The sequence below is a fragment of the Piliocolobus tephrosceles genome, chromosome 7 (assembly GCF_002776525.5).
Source record: "Piliocolobus tephrosceles isolate RC106 chromosome 7, ASM277652v3, whole genome shotgun sequence".
In the NCBI taxonomy this organism is placed as follows: Eukaryota; Metazoa; Chordata; class Mammalia; order Primates; family Cercopithecidae; genus Piliocolobus; species Piliocolobus tephrosceles.
Window position 1 is genome coordinate 64,614,377 of NC_045440.1, and position 7,192 is coordinate 64,621,568.

A 7,192-nucleotide genomic window follows, 5' to 3' on the forward strand; every position below is an offset into this window, starting at 1 on the left:
TGGATGCAGCTGGAAACCATCATTCTTAGCAAACTATCACAAGAAGAGAAAACCAAACACCGCATGTTCTCACTCATAGGTGGGAACTGAACAATGAGCTCACTTGGACTCGGGAAGGGGAACATCACACACTGGGGCCTATCATGGGGAGGGGGGAAGGGGAAGGGATTGCATTGGGGAGTTATACCTGATATAAATGATGAATTGATGGGTGCTGACGGGTTGATGGGTGCAGCACACCAACATGGCACATGTATACATATGTAACCTGCACGTTATGCACATGTACCCTAGAACTTAAAGTATAATAAAAAAAAAAAAAAAAAAGATACATGCACACGTATGTTTACTGCGGCACTATTCACAATAGCAAAGACTTGGAATCAACCCAAATGTCCAGCAGTGACAGACTGGATTAAGAAAATGTGGCATATATACACCATGGAATACTATGCAGCTATAAAAACGGAGGAGTTCGTGTCCTTTGTAGGGACATGGATTCAGCTGGAAATCATCATTCTCAGCAAATTATTGCAAGAACAGAAAACCAAATACCGCATGTTCTCACTCATAGGTGGGAATTGAACAATGAGATCACTTGGACACAGGAAGGGGACCATCACACACCGGGTCCTATTGTGGGGAGGGGACAGAGGGGAGGGATAGCATTAGGAGATATATGTAATGTAAATGATGAGTTAATGGATGCAGCACACCAACAGGGCACACGTATACATATGTAACAAACCTGCACGTTGTGCACATGTACCCTATAACTTAAAGTATAATTTTAAAAAAAGTTAAAATAATAGTCAGTTATATATAGAATGCAGAATAACCTGAAATAACTGCACTTAACAGAAAATAAGTTATTTAATCCAGTTTATGTCGTCTCCATGAGAAGATCAGCTTTTCCTCAAGTGTTGATACGGACCCATGAACCTGGACTCTGCCTGCTTCTCCAGCCCTCAGAGAAGAATGAGGGCTTCCCAGGAATTTGTAAGAAAAAAAGTTGACCTAAAGGAGCTCATCAACATGCTCTGGGGAATGTAATACACCGCAGAAGAGCAATGAGCCTGGGAAGAAACCCAAACAGCTTCTTGGCCATGGCTAAGCTTAGCTCAATAAGTATAGACATCTATTATGAGAATTCAGGTCTGAAAAATTTTAACAAAAGAAACTTCCGCTTCTACAGAAAGCAAAGTTCCTCTTCCTCTGTCCTTCAACTGGAGTGTTCATACTGTGCCACAGACTAGCCTGATGCTCATCAAATCTGTTTCCATTTCCTGAACATAAACTCTACTGTCCAGACTGTAGACGATTAGGAGGGGTTCACAGGACCAGACCAAGGGAACATGGGTGGAGCTGGGTTTTGCCACTTCCAGGATCATGCACTTGTGATCCTCACTGTGCTGTTTTCCTTTTATAGTAAGTAAACATGTAGCACTAAGAGATAAAAAGTACCCAAGTCTCTAAGTCTCCTGCTCACAGGATTGCTTCCCAACCCACATGGGCCGTTACTTGGGCATGCAATTAATCCTTACCGCATTACGCCACTGAGAATCTGGCGATGTTTGTTATAGCACTTAACCTTGTTTGATATGAGAAGCCAAATGCCAGTGCCCTCTCTACGTTCTGCTTTAACACTATTGGTAGAAGCAGTCACAGAAAAGAGTTTACTATATTATTTTTTCTCTCTTTCCTTCCTCCCTTCCTTTTTTAATCTCTCTCTCTCCCTCCATCTTTCCCCCTTTTCCTTTCTTTCTTGCTTCTTCCCATTTTTTTTTCTTCCTTGTGAATGGAGTTGGGTAGGTAGAGAGCTACGATTCTCCCTCATCCCTTATCTCCATGTTTTTCCTTTCTTTCACTTCTCAGTACTATCTCATTACTTGTGTTTTGAATTGTATTTAGAATAATACTGTAAACTACAACATATAATGTTTTGATTGTAACCTACAAAGAACCTCTGTCAAATATCTATACAAATCTAGCACAGAGATTTAAGCAATAAAAGGTTTACGTATAAACTGTCTAAATAGCTTAAGGATGTATTGCAACGGAGAATTTCCCATTATTTAACTCTACTTAAAGTAAGGGAGAAAAACACCAGCGATTTTAATTTCGAGCTCTATAATTCCTAAGGCAGAAAAAAGAATTATGTTTCATTCTGTTTACAGGTGTTTTTTTTTTCCCTGTGATTTCCTGCCTATTGCTTGTTTTCAGAACTTGCATTGCATTGTCTCCTTCAATTCAGCTTCTTGTGCACACCCCTGGCTCTGCAGTTCAAGATGATCTCTTTTCTTTTTGCAAGAGAATTCACATATCCAGCTGCCTATCTTCATATAGCTGCTGTATTTTATATGAATTGTTTCAGAATATTCCCACAATTGAAATACATTATCTCACTGTCTCATTGCTTTTGTTTTCTTAAATAGAATTCATCTTACCATACCTCTTTCAGCCTATTACAAAGTATTATCCAGAACATACAAATATGTATCAGGGACATTCTGTCTTTAGTAAATTTCCTCTCAAGAAAAACCTTGATAGCAGGAAAATCAGTAAAGCCTCAAGTGCAATACAGGTGTATGTATCAGGCTAGGTTATTATTTTTCAAAATTATCTAGAAGTACATTTTTCACAGAAACTGTTAAAAGCCAGCTTTGCTCTAAATGAAGTTTAATTTTTTTTTAAACATTGCTAACATAAAACATAACAGTTAACATCTGGTTAATTGGTTTGTAAGTCAGAAGCATGGGAAGCCCAGCCCACTGCTTCACGTCTCTCCCCCTAACCTGAAGAAAACACTCTAGGTTATCCTTTAAGTGGTCCCTGAGAGCGACACTTTATAATCCTTACTGCAGTATTAAATGCAGTTGTGATCAACTAATCAGAATTAAACCTCAAGTTAAAACCTACTTGCTATATCTTTATTACAGAATTACTGAATATGAGCTTTAAGATCAGAAAGGCCTATGTTCAAATCTCTGCCACTAACTTTTTGCTAAATAAGAGGACATTTGGAGCATTACTGCTAACTGGTGGCAGTTTAACAACTGGCCTCTAGAAGTGAGCCTAGAACACGGTGTGAGGTACCCATCTTTCTCTTTGTTATGCTCAGCCCCCTTTGGGGCAAGAAGATAGCCTCAGAGAGTAAAGTCAAGTCTAGCTCAGGCACCTGCCATCTTGTGGGTCCAGAGTCCTGACAATTTTCCTTTACTCCAGATTTGCAGGCATCTTTTTAAAACCTCTAATGCAAAAAGTCTTATTTTCATCCACCCTTAGATGGAGGAATTGCCAGCACATCTACTGAAGTGTGGCTACACTTTTGTCCAGGGAGTTTATATATGTCCTTCTTATGATATCATCCAAAATATGATCTACTTGGGGGACTTCTAGTGCTATAGCAAAATACTCACACATGTGCACATGTGCACTCACACATGAAACTTCAGCCCCTGCTCCATATGTCAATTACCTAAAGCAAAGTCCTGCAAGTGATCAAGTGTAACATATATGTTATTTCACTTGTCTTTATGAGGGTATCTGTTGTGTATTGCTCTTCAAACTACTTCATACTTTATCACAGGGGCTTGTGGCAAGATGTCTCAACCAAACAATTCTACTCCACTTTAAATAGTTGAGATTCTAGGTGCTTGGATTTAGAAATGGTGATCTCTGATTACTAGAAATAGGTTTGTGAGGGAGTTTCCTTTAAATTTTTTTTATTAATTATGTAAATGCAAGGGCCAAATAACTACCTCTAGTATTAAGAGAACAGTGGAATAAGAAGGTTCATAAATTTGGTTTTTTAGAATGCCATGAACAATTTACATAAGATACTCAGGAGCTTTCAGACATCCATTAAGGGGGATATAGATGTTCCACTGAAGGCCCAATGTCAAGGAAGAGCAATAATGCTCCTAAAGTAAAACTACCTTAGAAACAAAAGAATCTAGATTAATGTCCTGCTCTCTCTACAAGTCTAAATAAAGTGTTTTTTGAAAAGAGTTTTTGTATGTTTTTTGCTACTGTAGCTACTGTAAATGCCAGGTTCTGGAAGCTTCTACTGACCCAGCCACTCCGTACAGTTGTGGGAGTTTAGAAAACAATGGCCAAGCTTGGGAGTGTGTATTAGTCTGCTCTCATACTGCTAATATATACATACTTGAGACTGTGTAATTTATAAAGGAAAGAGATTTAATGGACTCACAGTTCCACATGGTGGCGGAGGCCTCTCAATCTTGTGGAAGACAAAGGAAGAGCACAGGAACTTCTTACATGGCAGCAGACAAAAGAGCATGTGCAAGAGAACTCTCATTTATAAAACAATCAGATCTCGTGAGACTTATTCACTATCACAAGAACAGCATGGGAGGGACCTGTCCCCATGATTCAATTACCTCCAACCAGTCCCTTCCACAACACGTGGGAATTAAAGATGAGATTTGGGTGAAGACACAGCCAAACCATAACATTCTGCCCTTGGCCCCTCCCAAATCCCATGTCCTTACATTCCAAAACCAATCTTGCCTTCTCAACAGTCCCCCAAAGTTTTAACTCATTTCAGCATTAACTCAAAAGTTAATGAAGAATGGAAAGGAGAAAACAATTGTTCAAATTGGGACAAGTAATTGAAATACAAACATGTTAATTTGGGACAATTAATTTAGAGAAAAAAATGTTTCAAGCAGTTTCATACGTTTAGTCAATATGCAAAACAAATTTTTAAATAAATACATAAAGAAAGAACTTTGTAAAACAGAGGTCTATGTTTCATTATGTCTCTGTTGGATACCCCTCCTCAGGGTAATAGTGCCTTTCTGGGTTAAAATATGAGATGTCCACCAAATAACATACTCTCTACACCAATGCAGCCACAGAGTAGGAGAACACAGAAAGTTAGCTTACAGCCACGAGTTGTTAATTATTGAACAAGATAATAGTAATAATTACCATACTTCAAATAAAGTAAATATAGTATAGCTTGCTATCTTGATTGTGTTAAGTGAGCATCAGCTCTGGTCTGACTATAAGAAATATAGTCACAAAATAAGTTGAAAAGCTGAGAGAAGTGGTTTTTCTATGGCTTTTGGTATTAACTTCCTCTTTGGATTCATTTTCTTCTATACGATGACTTTAGTCAGAAGTTACAGTGAAAAAAGGGGAATGCAAAAGTACTAGTTTTTGTGTCCTGCCAGGGGTAAACAGGGAAGAAAGGAAGTTTTTTTTTAGGAAGATAGACATGCACATAGATTTTAGAAGAAAGCTTTTTTGTGTGTGTTTAAACTAATAGTCTACAAGGGTGCTCATTTAGTTGTTTTCTGTAACTAGTATCAAATTTGGCAGTTCTTTTCTCTCAAGTGCTCTATTCTTTTTGTTGTTGTTGTTGTTTGTTTACTTTTATCAGTGCTTGAGAAAAGGGGTCCAAATATCAAAACAATTGCTGGTTCAAAAACTAATTCATCACCTGATTTAAAAAAAATTGTTTCGAGACCACATTAAAAAAACTACAGGAAGAGTATGTCCCAACTCAGAAGAAACCAAAAAATGACTAATGATCTTACCGCATTCAGAATACAAGGATTAGTCAATGAATCATTATTTGGCTTGCTCCAACTCTTCAAAATGAGGCCCATTTTTCTGTCTCCATTTTTCCATTGGCACTGTCTGCTAATTTTAAATTTTTACTTTTTTGTGTTGAGGAGGAGTGATTTTCATATAACCTTTCAATGACACAGAAGAGAAACTAGAGTTTTCAGTTTGGATAAGGTAGTGCTTCAAATTAGTAACCATATCTCATGTCAACATCTATGCTTAGAAACAACTCCTGCCAAGTGACCAATGGCAATAACAAAGGGGAAAGAAATAACTGCACATGCCAAAAAAAAAAAAAGAGCCTCCCGCAACAGGGAGAAAGAGAGTACTAACAGTGTTAGAGAAAATGCAGTTACTATGTCATCGTTTCTTTAAAGAGGAATAATATGCATTCATGCAAACACAACTGCTAAAAAGATAAGGACACTATATAGAGCTGTCTTATTGTAATGCATGGTTTAATGCATGAATATCATAGGCTCTTCTATTAGGATATTTTAGGCTAGTCATCGCACCCTGATCTTATTGGTACAAATTGTTTACACTAACTATTAGAATAGATAGTATTTTCTTTCTACTTTTGTAAGCATTTTTTGTCTAATTACAAAAGTCATATTTTCATATTGGAGAAAATTAAGAGTTTACAGAAAAGGATGAAGAAAGAAGAAATCAATCATAATCTCACAGTCTAGAGATAATTTTGTTAGCATTTCACCTTTTTTTCTTACACATGTATGTATATGTATATGCACACTTAATATAAAAATGTAGAAAATACTTTGATTATTTTTAAAACTCAATTTTATTACAGAAGTAGTAGGTAGTTATTGTAGGAAAACTAGAAAATGTGAGAAAAGCTTTTAAAAAGAAAAATTATTAATAATTCTACTATCCATCTGGGTATTAATACTCTACATCCTGTTTTAACCTGCTCCTTTATTTATTTATTTATTTATTTATTTATTTATTTATTTAGAGATGGAGTCTCTCTCTGTTGCCAGGCTGGAGTGCTGTGACGCAATCCCGGCTGACTGCAACCTCTGACTCCCTGGTTCAAACGAATTTCCTGCCTCAGCCTCCCGAGTAGCTGGGATTACAGGCATGCGCCACCATGCCTGGCTAATTTTCGTCTTTTTGTAGAGATGGGGTTTCACCATGTTGGCCAGAATGGTCTCGATTTCCTGACCTCATGGTCCACTCGTCTCCCAAAGTGCTGGGATTACAGGCATCAGCCACCGTGCCCAGCCTTAACCTACTCTTAGTTTAACAATATGTAATGTATATTTGACCAAGTCATCAATTATTTTCCTATAACATGTCTGTTAATGGCTAAATAACATTCTACTGAAGAGCTATACAATCATTTAGCCAACATACTGTAGGATATTTGAGTTATGTAAATGATCATTTCCTAACACTTTTTAAATAATAGGTTGTTGTACATTGAGGGTTGTGTGCATGTGATTGGGAGCAGTACATGATAGGAGTATCTAGTCTTCAATTAGAGAGCCAAGAGATTCAATTGGTGCTTGGATCTAACTCAGTGCCAACAGTGCTACACCTACCTGGCTGCCATTGACTGAGTTTTTAACAG